The 25,685-nt window shown below is 38.9% G+C and overlaps 1 protein-coding gene across 1 annotated transcript in view; it reads right to left on the bottom strand.

Moving 5' to 3' along the window:
• The window catches only part of LOC122803216 (prolactin receptor-like), a 288,478-nt gene that overhangs the window by 73,098 nt on the left and 189,695 nt on the right, over positions 1 to 25,685 (bottom strand). The gene's annotated exons all lie outside the window — the stretch shown is intronic.

Raw genomic sequence — 25,685 nt, 5'->3', positions numbered from 1 at the left:
TGCTCTAAAACAAATATTAGAATAAATAAATACTAAAACTTATTGCATTAACGTAAGATGCTCATGATTAAGGGACATCAAATAAACAGTTATACTCCTCTTTTAACTTAGTAAGAACAAACATTTTCAATGTCAAAAGCTCACTTGTAAAAATAATAAGTTTTGTGTCCTTCCTGTCTATGCTCTAACATAATATTACCAAAATCTAGGTGAAGTACTCCAATATTCACCACTTTTTTACTGCCATTATTCGGTATAGGATGCTAGAGAAGGATACTAACCTGATAAATTGCAATACAGATAACCTAATTTTTTTCTAAATTTGTTGACTGGGAAAGTCCAACTAGGACAGAGCCTATTTTCAGTGGAGGCCCAGGGAGAAATGCTGCAGATGCATGTCTTTGGAATGTGGGAGGAAATAGGAGTACCTGGAGGAAACCCACGTGAACACATGGAGGACATGCAGACTCCGCACAGAAGGCACTCCAGTTGAGAAACGAACCAGAGAACCTCTTGCTGTAAGGTGACAATGTTAACCACTGCACCACTGCATCGCCCAATTCTACTCAAGATTGCCAGAATCAGTGGTGAGGTACAAAAGAATCCCACAAATTGTGCCCCTGGCTGCCTGAGCAATATCTAATTGTAAGTACTACAGACAACGTTAATAATCTTTGCCACTTCCCCACAAAGATTGAATGAAGCTGATGCTGTAAAGATAATTGATCTTTTGAACAATCTGCTAGTCATGGCTAACAGCACAAAGTATGATTTGACCCAAATCTGTCTTTTCAACTGCATCTTGAAAACTGCCAATAGTGTATTGAAGCAGTTTAAATTAAGCTGCAGACTCTTTATTCACTTTTAAATTCAGATGGTCCATCAGTATAAAACTATTTGTACAGATTAAAGCATGCACAGCCTGTCATTACACTTAATGCATCGTACAATACTGGTATTCCCCTGACGACAGTAAATAAGAATTGTATATCAGCAACAATTTCTGAACTATATGAGCACCACTGCTTTTCAGAGGGAACAAAGTACCCCCCATCACTACTCACACCACTTTCATGTCTGCCTCTCTTACCTTCAGGCTACTTCATTTATAGTACTGTCCCCCTCTGGCTCACATGTTAGTAGCTACATCTCATCATTATGGTCTAAGATCCCAGGAACATGGCTCCATAATATTAAAATGGCAAACCTTAAGCACAGTTACATGTGAAAAAACATTCAGAAGTTTCACCAAGGTTACTTGGAATCAATTGCTTCAACAGGCATGTTCAGAAGGATAGCTCATCCAATGCATTTACTGTCAGTGAACAAATGTCATTGTTTCATGTTAAGGGAGACAGCCTTGCCGGACTGTTTGTATATATTATTTAATCATGCAAATATGACATAAAGCACAGTTACTTACATGGTTATAGAAAAAGATTTTTTTTTATCTTTTCTCTAACATACTATTTTTTGAATTACCTGACATTATCCGTCTGAATTAATCTGTCAGTTGTCTGAGCTCAAGGACATTTATAACTTGGGAGTCTAAGTCCAAGTGTGATTTATATCTTTATCTTCTGAATGTTTATTCCTCTATCTGATTTATGAAATATTTAGTGCAGGTCATGGATGAAAAGGGCCCTTAGTCCAGCTCATGTACCTGATTGATTAACTAATTAACTAAGCAAATAAACAAGCACATTAGTAAATGATTCATGCATTCTAGGTTACATAAGCAGATCGTGGTGAAGTTGTGACAGGTGTAAGTTGGTAGATGAGTAGATGACTATAGAGATTTTGAGCAACATTAAGACCTGTCTTATTTGTTCTGTTTGTGGCCTCTAGACTTATATTTATTTTTTATTTATTGACATTTGGTGACCGGGAAAGTCCAATTGGGTCAGAGACCCATTTTCAGCAGAGGCCTGGGAAGAAAAGCTCCAGCAATGCTTACAATAATGAAAACACATTACAACAGTTTAACATCAAAATTACAAACATATGATAACAAATGAAAAAATATTACATTAGTTTATGTTTTACATCAAAATACAATTGTGATAAAATATCCAATGTTATATACAGGAGAATTATAAGCATATGATACAAAAGAGAGAGTTGAATGCCCCATCAATTTTTATGAAGATTAATTATTAGGTTGGAAGAAGGACAACATAATAAGCACACAATATTTATAAGTTGTGGAGATGAAAGTGAGAGGGGCAGAAAGTAGGTAGATAAAATAGTATGTTATTTTGGGGAAAGAAAGTGGGGGTAATGGGAGGGGTGTGTGGAAAAGGTGATAGCTATGAGGGGTGTTAAGAGATGAAATTGATACTAGGAGGTTGAGAGTGTAAGGAGACAGAAGAGAGGAAGGAGCTGAGGAAAAAAAAGTTTGGAGGTTAGTTAATGGATTTTGGGCATGTGCAGATCCAACATTTAGAAAAAGTAGGTTTTCTAGTTCAGTTTTGAACTTATTTGGTTTGTCTTTACTGGTGATATTGATTGGTAGAGTTTTCCATAGTTTAGCTATGGTGTAGGAGTAGAAACATTGGCCGGCTCTTTTCTTGGGTTTATGTATGTCTAAGAGTTGTTTGTCAGTGGAGCATAGTTTTCTGCTGGGAGTGTAGGTATGCAGAATAGATTGTAAGGCAGGACAGCTGTCATGTTTATATATAAGTTTTTGTGCAATTGTGAGTTGTAGGTAGTGAAGATAGTGGAAGAATTCTAGCCAGTTTATCTGTTTGAGAGTATTGTTATGGTGTGTATGATAGGATGAGCCTGTAGCAAATTTAGAAATGTTGTAATAATAAGACTGGAGTTTGGTTTTGAGTGTCACGTGTAAGTTAGTAAAAATAGGTGTTCCGCAGAGTAAAGGTAAGCATTTGCTAGTGTTCTTTTAGTGTCTGAATCCATGACGTTTTTGTACCTATAAAGTATCCCTAGTTGAAGATATGTTTTTTTAATAGCATTATGTATGTGTTGGTCAAATGTGAGTTTATTGTCTATGGTAATACCCAGTAATTTGGCACTCATTACTATTTCAATCTTAGTTTTGTTTAGGGAACACATTTTAAAATTAGATGTGACTGGTTTAGGGGTGAAGAGGAGAAGTTTAGTTTTGTTGGGGTTAAGTAGTAATTGTGCATTGTTTAGCCATGGTTCTATTGAGGTAAAAGCATCCTGGGTCTGTTGCAACAGGTCTGGTATGTTATCAGAGGAAGTTATAATGGTGGGGTCATCAGCATATTGGACTAATGTACTGTGACTTCAGGCAGTGTGTAGATTATTGATGAATATGTTAAAAGAAGGGGTCCAAGAATGGATTCTTGTGGGACACCGGTTTTGTTAACATGGTATTGAGATAGATAACCTTGCCACTTAATACATTGTTCTCTGTTGGGTAGGTAGCCATTAAACCATTGTTTGGTGGGTTTAGAGCAACCAACTGATAATAGTTGCTAAAGTAGTTTGTCATGAGAGACTGTATCAAATGCCTTTGATAAATCTAATAATACTACAGATATGTATAAATTGGGGTCCCTAGCTTTGTTGATTATGTCTGTGAAAGAGATAAATGCAGTTGTTGTACTGTGTGCTGGCCTAAAGCCATGCTGGGTAGGTGTGAGGAGATTATTATGCGTAAGGTGGTTTAGCAGTTGTATGTGTATGCACTTTTCAAGCAGTTTGGATAGAGGGGAAAGGATGGATATGGGTCTATAATTTGTTAGTTCATTGATTTACCTCCTTTATGCAAAGGGGTTACAATGGATGCTTTCCAAGGAGCGGGGACATATGAATCCATAAGAGATCAATTGATGAGTATACATACTGGATAAGGTATTTAGTCAGCAGCACATTTTAAGTATTCTGGTGACATGATTATCAAACGATAATGAGGAGGATTTCAGTTTAAGCAATAATTTATGAATTAATGTAATAGGTACTGGCTGCAGAGGGAAAGGGGGTATTTGAGTTAGAAAAGTTGAGGGCTTTTGTTTATGGGGCAAGAAGAGGTGTTGTTGTAGTTATTTCTAGCCTGAACAGAGGTTGAGTTTGTTCTAGAGTTATGGCTAGAAATTAGCTATCTATGCTATCGATGAAACGTGTATTGAACATATTGGCCACTTCAGTTGGAGTCTTGTCTGTGCATGGGGGGGGGGGGTTGTATTGAACCAGGGAAAAGAAGTGTTGTGATGATTTTCCAGAAATTGTTTGGGTTGTTTTTATATTTGGTTAGTTGCTGTGAAACATAAGGTTTCTTATCAACAATGACTGATTTTTTTGCATTGTTATGTAGTTGCCTAAAGTTTTGGAGATTTGTGTCAGTGCTATTCTTTAGCCGATCCTTCCATACTCTGTCTCTGATTTGTAACATTTGTTTGGTGGATTTGATTAGCCAGGGAGCATGATTAGCCTATATTCTTTTTGTTCTAGGTGGTGGGTGATGCTACATTCTTGAGGATATCTAGAAAGAGCTTATTGAAATAGTGTACCGCATCATCTGGGGGATGTGTTTTTAGTATGGACCAGTTGAATGATTTTAATATGTTATTAAATGAATTTTGGCTAAAGTTTCTAAGATTTCTGAATGAATTGTAGACATGGGTTTTTGAATTTTGAGGAATGCTTCTCTAAATATATGCGGGTATATATTATATACTCATAAATACTGAACTTTTAATTGTAAGTGCATGGATGTACTGTGTGTGTGTGTGTGAGTGTGTGTGTGTGTGTGTGTGTGTGTGTGTGTGTGTGTGTGTGTGTGTGTGTGTGTGTGTGTGTGTGTGTGTTTCACTGTATCTAAGTTATTATTACAATGTGCTACACATCAAAATACTTGGGGTGAACAGAATTCAACATTATTCATAACTTCAATGTTTTCAATACTTATAAATCTCATTGATGAAGCGTATGCTTACAAATATGTCTAATGAATAAGTAAATGCAGTGACAGTCTGCATATCCAGTCAAAAATGTATGTGAACTTGTCAGTCAATATGAAACCTCATATCATGGTGGCAGACATCTGTCCTTCTTTAATTCAATCATCCTAGTAGCTGTGAAGTGTCATACTTCCAGCAGTCTGCATGATTTCTTTGATTCCTGAGATTTATCTGAAAAGTCATGTTAAAGAACATAAGCCAAACAAATGTAAATATCTGGTGAAGAGTAAATGCTATTAAAAAATACAAACAATAATATGTTCATCTAAACATCTTTTTTGTAATAATAGAAATCAGTACAAATGCACATGGGGATTCAGAAATACTGTGTCCACAGTCATAGCCAAGCCATAACTATTTACATTGTGTGCACGATGACCCTCACTGCTTATCACCCATGCATGAGGCTAGACATGTTGCATGATGAGCAACTCCTTGTTATGGCCTCAGCATAAATCCATAGCCAGATCACGTTACAGTACCTTGTGGTTAAATTAAAGCATTAGCAGCTGAGGTCAACATTAAATATACAGGAGCACTGCATACCAGAGGGGAAAACAACACTGACAATGTTGATTTAGTGTACACCAATATAAACGCAGAGAAATGTAGAACAAAAGGGAAAATGTCATGGATGCGATATGGGGAAAGTACAGGTTTCACTATAGCAACAGTAACCACAGAGATGGACAGAAGATTGCAGAGGGAGCTGTCCACTAAAGCAGTGCAGCAAAACACAAGGGAGAAGGTGGTATAACAATACTTAAATTTAGAATAATGTGGAAAGTATATAGGAGAGGTGGCATAAAATAAAATAACATGATGACGTACTGACCTGCACCAGTCCTGACAACACCAGAATATGAACAGTGGACCTTTAATACAATGTAAATGTCATTAAAAAAGGAAACTATGATAGTCTCAGGGGTGTTGGCCTATCAGTTCAGCCCACATACCAGTATATCGTCAGCTCCCTAGCAAGAAGCTTCTAAAGGAAGTAGCCAGAGAGTAGCCAGAGAGTCCTACAATTAACTTGCACCCGGTGATCTGCAGATATGGAAGTCTACCACAAGTAGAAATCCTGTAAAAATCTAGGTTTCTATTCTTATAGTGCTGAATTTTAGAAATAATCCAGGCAAAAAGCTGGTGTCATTCAACTTTTTATTAAGCTGAAATAAATGCTTTCATCTTACTGTAGACGACTGGCTTGTGGAAATACAACATCTATATATATGCAATAGTCTTTACGCAGAGGTGGTGAAAAAGGCCTAGCCAGCCAGTTGGGGTAGTTTCATGGGGTAACTGACTACTATCCCAGCTAAATGTGAATGGGGACATGGAGGTCTAATGAAATGATGGAAAGGGCCACCCTCATTTAAATAGAGGTATATGAGTGGGGAAGCTTAGGATCTTCCCTGACTGGTTATTTGAAATCACTTCACCAAAAGCTTTTCTACAGCCATATTGCTAAAACTAGTTCCAGATCATACCCATGCATCACAAGCAGGGTCATTTTTAGTCATAGTCAATTTTCCTCGTTCATCTTCAAGTTTAAAAGGATTGCATTAATAACAGCCTGCTTATATGGGGCAAAAGTTTAATAGTTCACTGACAAGTGAGCCACAGGAGATGTCAGACTAAAAGGGTTAATAATACTCACATATCAGGGAAATGTAGCACACTGGCAGACTGATAGCAAGAAAAGAAAGATAAACCTCAGGGTTATTGACTATATCCTTTTCAAGTGATATTGTCTCTACCAGCGAGTTAGCAACAGGGCAATAAAACACAAATGTCTGGCAAATGTAGCACATCTGCAGACTGAAAATTGAACATTGTAAAACATCATACAACCCCCAGGGGATTAGAACTTCCCACCCACTGCACTGACACAGTATAATTTATTTAATGAGTACAATGATCCATTTAAACAGAATAAAAGTGATAGCTTTAGTTTATTTTAGATTTGCATGGTGATACACAGTGATGCCTAGCTTATTTGTGCAAACAAAGGTAAGACTGTAGCATGTGACAAGGATTTGACTTCATTTTTGCCTTGGGATGGGAAGTGTTATGTCTTGATGGTTATAGATGTCCATAACAGGTCTATACTACATATACGAACACTTAAATATTCGAATCGCTAAAGACTGAACTTTAGTGATCGAACATTTAAATGTTCGAATATAAATAAAAATTTTAAAAAAACAAAACAAAATGAAAAAAAAAAAAACTAAAGGGTGTAAGCAGGGGGGCAAGCCCCCCTGCACACCCCACACCCTCCGCTACTTAAATATACCAACTCCAAGATCGTGCTTCAGTGTAGGGGAATGGGAAATTTTCTGTTTCCGCACTGTAACGCACTGAAGTGCGATCTTGGAGTTGGTATATTTAAGTAGCGGGGGGTATGGGGGAGCCCCCCCTGCTTAAACCCTTTCCTTTTACTTTTTTTTTTATATTTGTTTTTACATATTCGAACATTTAACTGTTCAATCATTAAAGTTCGATCTTTAGCAATTCGAACATTTAAGCATTCGAATATGTAATTTAGACCCGTCCATAACATAGCTCCCTGTGACCCATAATGCAATGTATCACCACAGAAAGACAATTTTTATAAGCCCTTTGGGGGGGGGGGCTGTGTTTTTTAATTTTTTAACAGATTATAGGTTGGAAATGGGATTTTAGGACAGAAATAAAAAGGGGAAGTAGGGTGAGGGTAGAACACAAGGTAGGCAATTAAGGAATGAACAGGATGGGGGTAGGATAGAAGCAAGCCTCTAAACTTCTTAGCTTAATAATCCTGGATAATTAGAACAATAAATGCAGTTATTTCATAACTGAAATCCTCAATTATATGTCAGAAAATAGCACTTTTTATGATGAACAATTAGGCCTAATCATTTGTACATTAGTCAAATATCTGGGAAGTTGAGAGGTATGGGTGAGAGTATATTTTGAGGGACAGGCGGCCTGTTATTATTATTATTATTATTTTGTTTTTAAGAGAAGGGACATTTGGAAAGGATGGTGAGGCTGGGTAGCAGGGTAAACCTGTATTACTGACAGGGTGTGGGGTAACAAAGTGAGAGGAGGAAGTAATAGTGAAGGAGACATCAGCCAAATAGAGAGAATATAGTTGTTGTTTGTCTTTCGGCTTTTCCCGGTTAGGGGTCGCCACAGCAGAACTCTGGTTCCCTAATGATTGGCAGTTGGTTTTTATGGTGTTGAGTTACCAGCTTGATGCCCAACCTAGAGGGAATATAGTGTTGATGGAAATATTATACAACATACAGGGGAGAGTATAGACTCAAAAAGGAGGAGAACACTTGCTTGGGGAAATGTCTGGGTGTTTGAAAATGAAGTCTCTAGTATCTTAGACCCAGTGGGAGATTACTAACAACCCTAGACAGTCACCTCTCAGTTCTGTATCAGAAAGTGGAGTCAGCATTGGGCAGGGACAGCTAACCTCCTGTATATTATCTGTCTGCCAAGTTATGCCAGTGTTGATGGGTGGCAAAAGATTCACCTCCATTTGCACTGCTATCAACAAGTACCACAGCTACCCTCAAGCACATGGTTATGTGACGCAGGTGGTACAGGTAAGGCAGGAAGTGTGCAGGCAATTATTGCACACTGCTAGCCAGATATGCTGGGTGTTTGTGGTGGTTGTAGAGTTACTCCTGTCATTTGTGGGGGGACACCAGGCCTTGCTGCTGAGAAAGGTGCAGGTTGCTGCACTGCTATATATAAGAGCAAAAGAAATGGAGAGAAACAAAAAAATAACAAAATAAATGTATGAGAGGGAAAAGATAGCAAAAATGAGAGAGGAGAAGAGAAATGTAAAAACAATGACTATTGCATTCTTAACTATGCTGATTCTGATACAATAAATCATAATAACCTTTTAATAGTAGGACTTACACATGTATGGCATCAACCTGTTTGTTTTATTATAACATATGTGAGGTCTAATCTCACAGTAAGAATGTCCAGCACATGTGATACACAAGGGACAGATACTTCTATTGCATATTGTGAAATGTCCAACAAAGGGCTACTATTTATGGATAGTACATGTATGGATCTTGCAGTGGTGCGTTGATACTGAAGGGTGACAAATATACTCTGGCATGACAAAAAACTTTTTTGGAGGGATAGGGGAATTGAACCAACAGTCATCCTAACAATCTCAGTGGACGTAGATTTAACATAATCAGACACTTGTCCACCCATACAGGAGGAGGCATACAGAAGCTCATTTTGAACATTTCATAGCCATATTACTATCCGGAGCCTATGCTAGTACTGACAGATGTGCTCCTGTATAAAAATTATATAGATTTTATTTTAAAGGCAACAACTGTTATTATGCATAGACATTTTTCATGACAGCATTTATACCTACCCTGACACTCTCTTTGTTGCTGTAGTCTATTCCTGTAAATCTCCCTGTTCCTTTTAATTTCTGAAGGTGCTAGAGACATGATCAGGTCATAATGAGAAATTGTATGGTAGCATGCAGTGACAATTTATTTGTTTAGCTAAAAGATGGTATAGATAAAGTATTGTGGTGGTGACTGCACCCTAAGTTCATCCTCCCATCGGCCAAGAAGGTTAGACTTGCAGTGACTCAAGTCAACATGGTGGTTACAGCACTGTTTCCCTATGTGTGGGATGCCAGCAGCAAAGCTAACAGCCTTAGCCTAATTATTCCAGGCATCAGCCTTATACTGTGTCCTGATATAACTCTTCTCCAGGAGCCTACAGCTGTAATGCTTACAGAGGATGCCCAAACAAATTTTGGACTCCTCCTCACACCACCTCTGTAGTCTGAATGGAGCACTACCATCACCTTCTCCTGCCATAATTGACTCACCTTAAAATATCTCAGTAAAAATTACAGGAAACTGGCACCCAAAACAGTTCTCACTTGTTTCAGCTTCAGTGCAATGATAGGCACCAACTGACAACCTATTTGTGAGATGGATGGTAAAATAATAAAATAAAGATACTGTATTATTATGCTTACAATGGCACTTTATTATGTGAAAGATGACAGTCTTCCTTCTCTCTGTTTGCTGTTGAGAGTAATGCTCTCCAGTGACTCCATCTTTCAGATTGTTGATTATGTGATGTCAATTCTCTCAGTCCTAATCTGTTATGCCACCTCAGGTGTGCAGAGCTGCCTGCAGCTGCTCAGGTATGTGGATGGCATCATCTAGCATTTTTCATAATGTTTATCAGATGTGCTCATCAAGCAAATTGACTGATTCAGAAACAATAATGAGATAATCCCTAATTAGCATAATCATTGTACCCAGAGAGCTGAATCTATATGATATTAGCATAACAAGAAGCAAACTTCTGTAACCAGAATCTGAATCTTGCAAGTTGATTTTTTCAAGATCTTTCCTTCTGGGTCAGATATCTGCTAATATAAAATAAGTGCTACTTCTTACACAATTAATTTAATTGTAGAATGTTAACCTCAAATATTCCTAGATCTTAATGCCTGTGAGGGATGCCATTTTGTTATTACTTTTAAGATGTGTTAGCCAAAGATGTTAGAGTAGGGACTTTGCATGTGCCCTGCAAATAGTAGACTGCCAGGCTGTTACTGTGGAGTATGTTCATTACTGTTTTACTGCTGTGTGCCTTGTATATATCTAATTATCTACAATCTTAGATAAAGTGGTATTGTCAAGGTCAAGGTAGCTCTTTAGGTACACTACTGTAATTATATTGAAGGGAATACATGCTCAGTACACATATGATGCCTGAAATTTTCTTAAAGATTGTGGGTATAATACTTTCAGGCAAAAATTTAGCATAATGTATGACCTAGTAGTACAGGACTATTGTACAGATATTTATGGCCATATAAGAATATAGCCATTAATTCCTATGTTTCCCATGCTGCCAGGACAATGCCTAAAAAAACAGGGCCCAAAAGTGTGGGATCTGGAGGCCCATCCATATCCACCCACAAGCCTAAATTTATGGATGCAGAAAATTAGGTGGTACTACAGGCCCTCCATCCTCATAGCCAGTGGCTAACTGTGCAGGCTGTAATCCAACCCTTCCATGACCATCTCTGTCTAACGTACAGAGCCATGTCCAACCCAGAATTGTTGAACATGCTCCATCTTAGCAAAACCAAATCTACTCGAGCTACACGCTCTAGGGATATAAACCTCAACACAACAATGAATAGAACATGCTGGAGGGATAGATTCCCTTCGCAGAGACTTCCCTTACTATGGAACAGGGTCCCGATCTACATAAGACAGAGCCCCTCACTATCACTCTTCAAGAGGAACCTTGATGAGTGGATGGGTAACAGAAAGTTCACACCAGGGATCACATCAACAGCACTACTAGATAGGGGCCAAGGGTACTAGCTGCTAGTACAAGGGTCTAGGGAACTACTAAAGGGGTGGTGAATACCGCACAACATGGCGGGGCTAATATATGCCTTCAGGCAGATAGCCCAGTACCAACCTATGAACCTATGGACCTATGAACCTATGTTTGGGCTGAAATGTTCACTGATGTAAATATGGTGGCTGGTCAGGACCACAGCTAAGATATGGTACATCACAGGGCCTTGGATATAATTCATGATGCCACCCACTGATTAGAAGCTGTGGCACTGATATAGACAGTAACTGGTGGTGGGCTTTCACCCAAGTCATCTCAAGATAGAGGAGTTCCTGGCCTCACTGAAAGGCAGTAACACCTCCACAGATTCCCACATTGTGGTACTTGATGTTGGGGCAGAAATGGACATGCCCCAGAGAGTTTAAACCCAGATGCTCTGGGGATGTATTTCTACTATCTAATATCAATAACTACAACTCCTCCTTAACACATAATGTAGTGTTCATTATGTCTGTCTGACTTGCACTGGTACACCAGGGATCCAAGTTCCACATCCATTTGCATGAGATATGGCTATGGTAATTAATTATTAACATAGTTTTGTACTTGTAAAGATATCAGTTGCATTCTGGTGATGGGTACTACTTACACTGTATCCATGCATCCAAAACACCTTTTCCCATTTTTTCACATGGGGTTGAGGTATCACTTCAGAAGTGACAATCATCTAGAGACAAGGTTCACACAAGTCGTATATAACACAATACATTGGAGTACAATATTTTAAATCAAACTGCAGTTGATATCCACCATAGAAATACAGGATAGCAAGAATTAGCAAATATCAAAATGTATGCTTTGGTAGGAGTCGGACTTGAAATGCATGATGTTCAAGTAACTAGTTTACAAAGGCCCTGCACAGAAGATAAGGGGTCTGATAAAGAAGCTAATCAAAATAGCTGTTACAGTTACAGGACTTTATGAGATATTGTTTGAGGATTAGCTTTAAGGAGAGAGTGATAGACTTTAGTCTCATGGCAAAGAAAAAAATGTTCTGTGTTTTGGAGACAACAGTAGAGAATCAGGGGTTACTGTACTGATTAAGTGAGATCAAAGGTTTAGTTAGAAACTGAGTTGTAACTCAGATGACATCACTAGGAATATGCCATTCAAGAAGAAGAGTCAGAGATCAACACTTTTCAGTGTACTAGCAAGACAACTCTTTTTTTCAAGTTTGAGGTAATTACTTAATTTTAGGGAGAGGCAATGGTGTTTTTATTTGGATGGGTAGAGGCAAATTTGGGAATATATTCATTATGACTTACATGTGAGAGAGGCTCTTAGGTTAGTGAGAAAATATAAAAAATAGCAAAGGCAGGGAGACAGATGCTGGTGTGCCCTGTAGAAGACTGCAGTTTTGTGGGTGCAGTGGTGCATTATTTTAGTAACTTGGTGTTTGAACTTGTGTGGAGTCAAAAGTAACTCTAAACAATTTCAATACTGGATTAGTTCAAGAGGTCTGTTGCTCCTTAGCTTGTAATTTGTGGAGTCTAAAGGCTGAGTCAGTCCAAGATTCAGTGAGGGTCTTTGGCAGTGCATCAATGATATGAGACAGATTTAAAGGAGTAGAACAACATAGTATCACCTTCATTTTGTTTAATGGACACAGAAGCAGTCAGATGACATAATGTTAACAAACACAATAACAAGATGGTGGCTCAACACACAACCTTAAGGTGTAGTCACTAATATATGATGAGAGTGGGCTAGGTGGCTTCACCATTTAACAAACTGAGTTTGCCCTGTCAAATACATATGGACTTTAGTGCACCAATGAGACATTGAAGTTGTGAAAGCTTATTACAGATACCATGAGAATTAATGTAAATTAGTTTTACAGGGCATGGTAGGACCAGTAAGGACTGCTGAGGATGATCAGGAGGGTGTAACATAGTGGAGCCCTAGGTTAGGGTGTATGTCGTTAGATGTTAACAAAGAGTAAACATGAAATAAGACCTTTTGTGGATGTAGCTGGTAGGTTAGACAGGACTGGGTAGCCTTAGTATTAGATTTGATACTTTCATGTGACAACTTAGATAAATAATTATAAAGTAATTCTTAGTGCTGTGATGGTACAGAAATCTGAGAAGCAAGTGAGGGAGTTTGTACTCCTGCATGGACATGCTTGTTGTTGGTTTATAATCTGTTTGTAAAGAAGTATAGTGCTTTGATGTATTAAAGGATATTATTAATATATTCTCAGCTAGAGCGTCTTCTGCGTGGAGACATGCGTGAATGGGCGTACCTTCGTTGAAAGTTGTGTGTCAGGCCTGGCAAGCCGGTACGTAAAAAAATCAACTGCCAATCATTAGCAGACCGGAGATCCGCTGTGGCGACCCCTAACCGAGAAAAGCCGAAAGACACAAACGAATTAATATTATACTCACTAGTTGCAAGAATAGTAATAGTGGGGCAAATCAGTGTGCGAAAAGAATGCTATCAAAGATTGGAGGGCATTAGATTTTTTTTTAAAAGAAAAGAATGGCAATCGGATTATAGGGTTGGTAGCGGGTGCTGGCATGCTTGATTATGTCGTAATTATTACAAATTAATTACAGAGCTAATAAGATGATAGCAAGTTAAGGTACTGGAATAGTATAAAGAACACTGGTATCAGAGGGAATTATTCTTGGTCATGTTAAGTGGTATATGACATATACGTAGCTATATAAGTAATGAAAAATTATTTATTTTTTTAATTTTTACCATGGGTTACTCACTTGTCAGACTGGAGATGGGATTCTGTTACAGCATGACTTCCTTAAGTCCATCCTTTCCTCAGTTTGAGGGTCATGCTGTATCATGTAGAAGGTTACTCCCTGTGATATGGGATTGCTAGCTGTGTTACTGTGGCAATAACAAGATGTATAATGACAGTGGACTGACAGCCACCATTGCTGTATGGAGACAATAGGCTTACATATTTTATAAGGAAACCCTGCCCCTTACATGCACCCACACAATTTGTAGGCCACTGTGGGCCATGCAGTATGGTCTTAGGCATGTATCCATCCTTCCACTATGGGGGTAACAGTGCCTTATATCCCACACATTTGCCTAGTCTGACCACCATTCACAGCTCTGACAGTCACTGGATTTTAAAAGAACTGCACCTCATCCCCATCTTCCCACCCAAAGCATGTGAAGCCTTTTCATTCATCTCTTCTGCCAGCTTCTCCTGGTCTATGGACTGTTTATTGACGCTAGGGCATCTGGAGTGTATCCCTCTATGCCAGTGAATACATGTTGCCTGAAATAGTCTAGCTTAGATCACAGAATGGCTATTATAACTTTCATGGCATGTTCTTCTCTGAAGAAATGGCTATATTTATATATTTATGTATTTATTTTTATCTTGACTTTGACTTTACAATAATATAAAAATGAACAACCCAGCCAATACAGTTGTAGGCAAAACCCAACCCACTCCACATTAACGTAGTGAAAGTGCCACCACTATTATTAGATTTTTCCTGATAACCTTTACAAGCTCCTCTTTCCCCACTGTTCTTGAACTCCTTACTCTTTCCCAGCATGTAGTCTACTTTCTACCGTTTTTTTCTTTTTCCAACCCCTCCACTGCTTACAAGTTTCCTTTTAATTATTTTTGAGGTTTTGTGTTCAGTTTCTGTCTCCATTGATCTCACTTTCTCTATGTCAGTTTCATTCTTTGCTACGTACATCTCACATCCCCATAAGAAGCATTACCTTTTTCTTCCATGAGCTCCTTCCCTTCTATGCTAAAAAAAGGCAAGACCTCCATTCTTCAGTGTATTCTTTCGAAACATGCTTCTCAGTTGTCTTAATTATGCTTCCCACATTCTGTTTGTTCACCCCACACCCATGAGGTATACTGTGACAGACATACATTTTTTGGAAGTATTTTCTCCTTTTCTGCACCTTTGTTTTAATTATGCTGGTGTAATAGACCATTCACATGTGATTCCTGTTTGCTTATGCCCTGTCCTCAGCATTCCACAAAAGTCTCTGTAAAACCTCAAAATGAATTCCTATGCTGTCATAGGCCATTCCACCAAACTTAATTTTCACACTTCTTCCACAGTGTTTGTATATCCTTCACTTTTCTCTTCTAAATGATGCCCTATACAACTTATCCTTAACATCAAACATCCCATTCCATTAGTGAACATGTTTGTTCCATCTCCTTGTTTAATGTCCACCAATCTGTTACGGTGAATTTTGTCCACCTACTATTACTGATTTCTCTTATTCTCTGGTATCCCTTGTTTTTGACAAATACATACTACCTACATAACCAGGGTGATGTCCTGAATGCTGATTCCTCTCATGTTAGACGATCCCAATGTTCTTTATACCATGAATGATATTTACTCTTCACCCTTTATGCCACACTCTTCTATAGCCAGCTCTAACTTTCTCATCACACTGAGTAGAATTATGGTTATTCCACACATTCTAAAACCTGACAATTTTGTAGAAGCTCCTTCTTATAGACACATCTGAACCACAATATCCTCTGTCCCTTCCTCTTTCTTAAATTTGTCTTTCACTCTAATTTTATCACTTTCCTAACATCAATCTCTGCACTCTGAAATGCTTTCATTTGGTATAACAAAACATATAAACTTTAATTTGGGACATAACACCATCCTGTGCATTTCTTTCAACATTGTATCTCCTGTGCCATCCCTCTTGACCAAACTCTTGTGTGTAAACCTAATCCAATCCCTGCCCCTAACCCTGCCCCTACTCATTAAGCTATTATAAAGCTTTTCTTAACATTACAACTATTCAGAAGATGCTTGGCCTGGGTTTTCTAGCTGGGGTTTACTTATATAGGGCATTGTAAGTGGGACAGAGGAACTCAGTGTTTTGGGATTCACTATTGGTAGTATTCCAGTGGTTTTTTTTTTTTTTGCAATCTCTCTCTTTTTCGCATTTGAAGTTCAGACTTTTGTGTTTTCAGCCTTTCATGATTTAATGATCAAGAGGAGTGTGTTGCACAGCGGGAGTCCTAGGTTAGGATGTATGTCACTAGATATTATGTGTTTGTGTGTGTGTGTGTGTGTGTGTGTGTGTGTGTGTGTGTGTGCGTGTGTGCGTGTGTGTGTGTGTGTGTGTGTGTGTGTGTGTGTGTGTGTGTGGAAGCACTTTACATAATCGAATTACTGAAATCTCGAATGTCATATGGTCGAGACCATATGATCGACATTTCAGTATATCGAATATGTAAAGTTTTAAAAAATAACACTTTACTTACCTTAAAACATTACGTGCACACAGAGGCAAGGCTTCTTGTACGCACAGGTAAAAAACACACTCTCCAAAGCCAAGAACACAGCATCCATGGCACCTGACAATATCCCAGGCTGCATTCTGCATGAACTACAGAATGAACTGGCACCCTAACTAAGCACCATGTTCAATCATAGCCTCACCTCAGGCTTTGTACCCACTGAATGGTGCACCGCAACAGTTATCCCACTCCACAAAGGGGGAGCCACGACGGACCCCAGGAACTACCGCCCCATTAGCCTGACGAGCCTGGGCTGCAAGGCCATGGAACGTATCATCATGGAACTCATAAACAAAGACATTGGTAATCTCCAAACTCTAGACCCTACTCAGTTTGGATTTGTAAAAGGCAGATCATCTCTCCTAAACCTGATTGACTTCTTTGAAGCAGTCACCAAAGCCATAGATGAGGGTAAAATGGTTCACATAGCTTATCTAGATCACGCCAAGGCTTTCAACACCATCCCCCACTCTGGAATTATAGATAAGCTCACTAAACTAGGTATAAATCCCTATGTCACAAGATGGGTTGCCAACTGGCTCACGGACAGAACCCACACTGTGAAAGTAGTGGATTCCAAATCCAACATCAGACCAGTGACAAGTGGAGTATCACAAGGTTCAGTCCTGGGTCCTCTCCTGTTTGGTATCTACTTCTCTGAAGTGCAGGCCAATACAGAAGGTCTTTGGCTAACAAAGTTTGCAGATGACTGCAAACTAGGAGCCATAATCGAAACTCCTAACAATGTGGACAAACTGCAAAAGGGCCTCACTGAGACAGATACCTGGTGTCAAAGCCATGGCCTGAAGCTCAATGCCAAAAAGTGTATTGTCATCCCCTTTGGTAAAACCTCTGTACCCATGAACTACCACATAGCTGGTAGTCTACTTAATGCTAAAAATGTGATAAGAGACCTTGCGACACAGGTGGACAGTAGTCTCTCCTTTGATAATCACATCACCACAGTGGTCAGGAAATCCTTCTACGTGGCTCATCCCATCACAAAAGGATTCTCATCCAGAAAAAAAGAGGTAATTGTTCCCCTCTATTCATCACTCATTAGACCCATTATAGAGTACAACGCCCCTTTTGGTATGTACCTCACAAGACATCTACAACAACTGGAAAGACCACAGATATACCTCACAAAGATGATTACTGGCCTCAAACAGATGCTCTATGCAGACCGTCTCAAAAAGCTACAGCTTTACTCCATCGCATATCGCCTACTCAGGGGCGATCTCTGCCTAACATACAAAGCTATGTCAAACCCAGAGCTGTTGGACATGCTCCACTTAAAGAAATCCCAATCCCTCCGAGCTACACGCTCTAGGGACCTTAACCTTGTCACCACAATAAACAGAACATGCTGGAGGGATAGATTCCTATCCCAGAGACTTCCCATACTCTGGAATAGACTACCTATCTATGTCAAACAGAGCTCCTCATTAGCACTCTTCAAGAAAAATCTTGATGATTGGATGGGAAATGGGAAATTCACCCCGGGGATCACTTCTGTGGCTCTGCTCGACAGGGGCACAGGAAAATAATTTTCTTGGGTGGCGAAAGCCAGGGTACATTTTTTGGCTAGGCTTGTATGTGCCCTAGGGCCGATAGCCTAGTACCTACCTATGAACCTATGAAGTTCCTCACAGATCAATATTCTAGTAGGTATATATGAACCTATGAAATCAACACAAACTGTTCACACAAAAATCCAAAAGGCCTTCCAGGCTTGCCAAAACAAGTGGCAGTATCTTAGGCATATTTTACTCCATGGTGGAACACACAGATGTGTCAGTCATCAGGATGAGAAAGGGAAGGGTGGTGGTGAGCTACTTCTCAGGTGTTAGGAATCTCAAGGTTGCTAGAGCACCCAAGTCCCTTCACCCTAGGGTACTCATAAAACATGGCCATTGCTCATGTGGCTGTGACTGGCATGAGAAGCACCTACTTGGGTATATGAAGCGAGACCTAACTGAGCTCTGACAATGTGCATCCAAGGTTGGTATGTAAATAGTCCTGTGCAGCATATTACATCTATGGGAGTGATGCTATGATACAAGCAAAAACATAACTGACTACAACAATTTGCTTAGATATTAACGTAACTTCAGTAAGATTCAGTGTGTGTGTGCCAAGAAGAAGATGGCCAACAGTTTAATCTGGTTTGCAAGTGATGACATGCTAAGGGCTTTTATATATCATGCAGGTATGTGTTCACCCCACAGTGCATTTTTAGGTAAATGCAGTCTCTACCCCATCTACCTACACAGCCAAAGAAGTCAATAAAAGCATGAAAATAATGTGACTCAACACTAGAAGTCTCATCAAGCAGCTGCTCAGCCTGGGATCCCTACTGCCCAGAAAACTGCTGCCATCTCCATAATCGATCAGGCACACTTCCATTGCTTCCATTACACACCTTTCCTGTTGGGCTGCAGTGTCTACCACTCATTCAGATTGTCTGCTGAGGGTGTCCCAGTGCCAGGTGGCACACCTGTCCCATGGCAGGTGGATATATACCTGTATTACTTCAAAACTCCATCATATCCAGGGTTATGCAACAGAAGGATGTCATTGTACTACTTTAGGTGTTACTAAACCTAAGTAAGACCCCCTACCATATCTTGGGCAAGGACAGATCCCCTTCTGTGTCACCAACAACTCATGAGGCATAACATATTTAAATAAACTAGAGTTCCTCATCATCAAACTAAACACTGTTATGCTTTGGGATTTCAACTATCCACCTCTAAATTGGAAGGCCTACACTAATACACATAAGTATTCCCAACACTCCCTCTAGTGCACTTCTTTACCAGGGGCCCAAATTTACTAGACCTTATCATTACAAATACAGCACCCTCATGCTCTACACCCATAGTTTCTCTTTGGTTAAACCAGATAACCAGTCTGTGACCTTCACCATTAGGATACAACCTAAAAAACTCATACATTTGAATATCTTAGGAATTTTTCTAAGGCAAACTTACTACAACTAGCTGAAAACCTAGTTAGGGTTAAGAACCTTCCTCCACTTGAAGACTAAGTAGTAAACACTGCTGTATTTGCAGAGAGTTTCTATTCTCACCTCAATGCCTGCATTGAGACATCTTCCTCAATCCAGCAGAAATACAGCAACAAGTTAAGGAAAAAACATTTATGGTGGAACTTGCAGGCAGACTCTGACCTAGAACTTCATCAAAGGATAGGAGAATGGAATGTAGAACTGAAGGCACATGGGATGAAACTAAGTACAGATAAGACAGTGGTAATGGCAGCAAATTGGGGAATTCAAAAGAAGCACAGACTTGAGGTAGAAGGGAAGATAATGCAACAGGTTAATAGTTTTAAATATCTTTTTAATTTCTCCAAGTCTTTTGGGTTTCTAATACCATGACAGGAATGGACCCCATTCCTAAGTCAAAGTATGATTAAAGCTCATGAAATTAGTATTGATTTAATCTTTGATGTCAGCCAGTAGTGCTCTTCGCAGCACCCGCAATGTGCCCAGTAATGACTCCTTCTGCAATTTGTATGGAGTTATATGTATTGTAACATATCTAAATACGATTGTAAATTATTTTTTATAAGACCCATTGCTCCTACTACTATTGGAACTGTCTGGGTATCTTTCCTCCACATTGCTCTCATTTCTGCCTGCAGATCCTGGTATTTTGTGACATTGTGACTCTCTGTACACAAGACACTGTAGTCACTGAGTGTGGCAATTTCAATGATCAAGGCTACTCTCGTCTTCTTTTCTTGGACCGCTATATCCGGTTTTCTAGCATCTATCTTTTGAATTGTTGGTAATCCCATGTGATGTAGACTTCTTCATGTTCTATGATGCTTTGTGGCTCATGTTTCCAGTGTTTTTTCGGCCACTTCAGTACCATAATGTTTGCACAATCCCCAGTGCAACAGTCTCTCCACATTATTATGCCTTTCAGTATACAGTCCTTCTGCTATTAGTATGTCGCAATCAGCAATGAGGTGTGCAACTGTTTCCAATTCGGTTTTACAAAACCTACATTTGTCTGTTTCTCCCACATGTTCAATGAACTTTATAAACCAACATGTACGCAGCCCACTATCTTGGGCCACCAATATTAACCTTTCATCTCTTGGTTTGAATTTGCCTCTCCTTAACCGTTCCTGTGTTCGTTCCTGATTGAGGTTTTTCCAGAAGTTTCCTATACTTGCAACTACATTTGTCTGTTTCTCCCACATGTTCAATGGACTTTATAAATCAGTGTGTACTTAGCCCACTGATGTGGACTGCCAATATTAACCTTTCATCTCTTGGTTTGAATTCTTCTCTCCTTAACCTTGTGTTCGTTCCTGATCAACATGAGGTTCTTCCAGAAGTTTTCTGTACTTGTAACTATATTTATGCTTTTTCCACATTTCTTGCCTTCTCATCTGGTCCTTCACCTTATATTCTTTCTTTTGTTTTTTTTGGCACATTCAGTTGCTGCCTGATTTTTATCTACTTCTGGTTTGATTTCAATTCCTGCTTGACACCGATTAGCTTCTGCTAGATTAAGCAGGGAAGCCATTTTAGATTTATTCTCCTCATGCTTCAAAACTTTCACTACATGTGGGTCTTGTGAGGTCAGTAGATATGTATGGAGTCCCACGATTGCAGGTCTATACATGTAATCAGTTTCAAGGAGGCCTATCCCTCCTTCGGAATGCAGAATATATAATCTTGGTATACACAGATTTTTTTATAAATCATTTGGTGAGCATGAAGCATCCTTCTTGTTTTCCTGTCTAATCTATCCAACATGTTTTGGGACCAGTCAATGACTCCAAAACTAAGTTAGAACAGGAAAAGCAAATTGGTTTACAGCTTGGATTTTGTTCCTAGATGTCAATACTGTTTTCAGGATTAATTTAAGTCTTCAAAAGTATTCCTTACTGTTTTATTTGCATTTGTTCATGTTTTATTGTTGATCCTTCTTCAATTCCCAAGTATTTATACAGTCCTTCTTGCTCAAGTTCTTTTACATCACATTCTTGTCCCAAACTGATGTTTTCTTGGTGTTGCAGTTTTTCTGCTTTAAAGGTTGCTTTTGCACATTTATCAAAACCAAATGACATTCTTATATCATCTGAAAAAGTTTTGACAGCTTACAGTTGTACTTTCAGTTCCTCATTTAATGACCTATACAGTTTTAAATCATCGACAAAGAGAAGGTGAGAAGTCTTTACACTTTGTTGTTTTCTAAGAGCCAGATTATAGCCATGGCCTAAGCTGTTGAGTAAACAGCTTAATGGATTAACTGCAAGGCAAAATAGCAACGGTGACAGAGCCACCCTGGAATATCCCCCTTTTCATTTTTATCTCTGGGATAACAGTTTGTCCTTTATCATGGCTTAATTAAAAAGTGGTCCGCCACTGTTTCATGGTCACTGTAATGTAATTGCTCAGTGTGGGGTGTATCTTATACATTTTTCGGCACTCTTTTATCCATGAATGAGGGATGCCATCAAATACTTTTTTCTAGTCAATCCATGCCATACTTAGATTCTTCCCCTTTTTATAGTTCTCCACTATGACTTTATTTAACAACAAATGATCCTTTGTTTCAAGTATCTGGGAGGGATGGTTGATGAGAAGGGAAGTCTGAATGAAGAGGTCAAAGCTAGAGTCAGAGGGGTTGCAATCAACTGGCAGAGAGTGTCAGATGTGGTGTATGACATAAGAATGCCAAAGAAGCTGAAAAGTAAGGTGTATAAAAGAGTGATGTGACCAGTACTACTGTGTGGCACAGGAACTGGGCAGTAAAGGCGGGGTAGATGAGGAAAACTAGAGGTGATGGAGATGATGTGCCTGCAATGAGTGGTAGGGTGAACCCTGTGGGACAGATGTAGAAGTGAGGACATAAGAGCAGAAGCCAAGTCCAGCTTTAGAAAAGATCAAAGAGAACAGATTATGGTGGTTGGGCACATGTGCAGAAAAGCAGAAGACAATCTGGTGAAAAAGATTTGGGACAGACAGGAAGAAGGTAAGAGGAAATGAGGGCATGCAGCAAAGAGGTGGATAGATTGTGTGAGAGAAAATCTGCAACAGTCAGGCAGGAGGGTGGCATTGAATCAAGGGAGATGATGACAATTAACACTATACCCTGACCCCATGTAGAAAAAGGGAAAAAGAGGGTTGATGATGATGATGTTCTATGGTGGGATTATAGTATAAAATAAGCATATAACAAAAGAACATATTTCTCACCCTTGGATAAGAAAAAATTCAACAAGTTAAAAAAAAGAAAGGAGATACAGAATCAAGCTAATCAAAGCTAGGTATGCAATGAAACTTGCTTCCTTCATTACCTGTAGGTATAAATTTTTCTTCAGATATACTAAAAATCTTAAGATGAGTACCCAGATTTGCACAGAGGTGATACACATTAATGAAACCTGCCCTACTCCTTATGACATAGCTAATATACTTGCAGATTAATTCATTTCAAAAGTCTCCCCCTTATCCACTCAGTTATCCCCACATTAGATGCGAAGTCCACACACTCTGAAGAGTCATCCCTGTGCAAGTCTTAAATGCTCCCTCTGAAACAAACAGTAGCTGAATGACAACTGAAAATGTAGCATGGTGCTTCCTAGTCAGCATTAAGCAGTATGTCGCTATCCCCTATTCTAGACCTGTTCAGTTACAGCTTCTCAAGTGGTTTTGTACTTAAGTCATGAAGAACAGCACTGATTGTTCTTTTCCACAAGGGATCCCAGCAACTATAGACTGATAAGCGTTACCAGTGTGATCTGCATATGGAGCTCATAAATGATGATATTGGCAATTTACGGCCCTTTGCTCATGCCAATTTGGGTTCATGAATGAAAATCCACTGTGGCTTTAGACAAGGAAAAATCTGTGCACACAACATACCTAGACCTGGCAAAATCCTCCAGTACCATTCCACACTGGCAGACAAATTAACCAAAGGAAATGTTAACCCTTTGCAACCCATTGTATTGCAAGATGGCTTACAGACAAAACTCATCAACTTGAGATAGGGGTGCACACTGTCATCAAAAATACTCATTCTTAGTGGTGTCCTCCAAGACTCAGTAATGGAGCTTCTCCTGATTTGTATTTACTTCTCTGAAATACAAGCAGATATCCCTCCTTAACATCCCCTACTTCTCATACCTTAATCTACTTTCTGCCCTTAACTCACTCTTCTCACTGGCTCTCTCTAATCTTCCTTTGACTTCTCTTTCTACTGTCTTCTAAAATCTGTTAAGCAAATTGCCACAGAGAAACAATTGTATTGTAATTGTCTTGCCTTCATGCAACTACATCATGATAAAACTGGGTTTTTGTAACTACTTACCCCAAAAACTATACTCATCTTAATGACATATTTATTTTTATACATCTTGAAATAGTTATGCTATACTCCTGATTATTGACACTGTATAACATTGATTTGCTACTTAATGCCTTGTAATAATCCTGTAACATTGCTGTTTAATGCTAATTTATAATGAAAATTGTATAATATGTTGGAGCTTTTCTCCCTGGGCCTCCACTGAAAAAGAGCTCTTCAGCTCAGTCGGACAATCCCGGTCTACAAATGTAAAATAAATAAAAATAAATAAATAGATATCAAGAGACTATGGTTGATCAAGTCTGCAGCTGATTGAAAAGTTGGAGCTATTGTTAATTGTCTAGATAACTCTCATATCCTTCTAGAAGGACTGCCATGTACTAACAAATCTAACATTATTGAATGGATGGGGAATTGTAAATTCAACTCTGGTGTGGTCCCACAATCCTTTACAGAAGGGAACGGCTAAAATTTGAACTGCATTGATAGGCTACTGCAAATCATCCTGAACAATAGCCTTGTAGTAACCTATGATTTGGTAGGAACTCACACATAGACAGATGTGGAATTTACATCTGTAAAGATCTGGTAGATATCACATAAAGTACTTTGTACTCTTGAAGTGGAAGTTACAATCCAGATTAACAGTGATGGAGGGAAATCTCTAGAATGTAGCACAAGTCATTGCTTGAATTACGGAATATCCTATCATTACCTGGTGCTGAATATGATTTCAAGGATAGGTTACTCTGTAATGAATAAAGCTAAATACTGCACATGAAGCTGTATTTAAACAAATTGCTACTATTCCATAATTGTTTGGGAGCAAACGCAAACCTTACTTGCACATACTGCATGGATATTAGAGAGGATTCACAAGCCCAAAAAACAATGTAAAATAGATATCCACTATGTCAGATGTTTAACAGCTATACAAGATTGCAAAATTTATTAATAATTAATTATAGAATTAATTATACCTAAACATCAATAATAGTAGTATAATATGTTATTATTACTATTTTAATAATGGTTTATTATTTCAATAAATGTTTGGCATAAATATTTAAGACTATGAGTGGTACACGTATAACTTTAAGCCATCCTGAGTTTGATTTCCAGGGTTCATTTACTTATTCTGTGACTTTATAAGTCACTTAGCCAGGAAGTACTCCTGGATGAGCATAAAAGAGGTCTATGTGGATCAGTAAGGTACCCCAGCAGACACATATATTTATGCATTTTTCAGAACACGGGTGGTACACCTATAACCTGCAGTCTGAGCTTGATTTCCTGCTTCCATTTACTTACTGTGTGACCTTACAAGTCACTTAACCAGAAAATACTCCTGAATGAACATAAAATAGGTCCACGTGGATCAGTATTATACCCCAGATAACAAATATATTTGTGCATTTATTTTCAGAACATGGGTTCCAATTATACCTACATTGCATTCTACGTAGAACCAGATATCAGTGCAGCATGTTCAGCATTTCAGGACAACTATGGCTAATATGTACAATAGTATGGGATGTCCTAATCTTCAGCCAGCAGGCGCATACAACATATAATGACTTGGAGAAGGGCAACACTTGGCAACTGCAATAATTGCACAGTTGGGTGATAGCATAAAATGAGATTGGCCTTTTTTTA

The sequence above is a fragment of the Protopterus annectens genome, chromosome 5.part1 (genome assembly GCF_019279795.1).
Source record: "Protopterus annectens isolate FY-2018-M chromosome 5.part1, PAN1.0, whole genome shotgun sequence".
Classification (NCBI taxonomy): Eukaryota; Metazoa; Chordata; order Ceratodontiformes; family Protopteridae; genus Protopterus; species Protopterus annectens.
The sequence above is the reverse complement of the archived record's forward strand: the minus strand, read 5'-3'. Positions and strand labels throughout refer to the sequence as shown.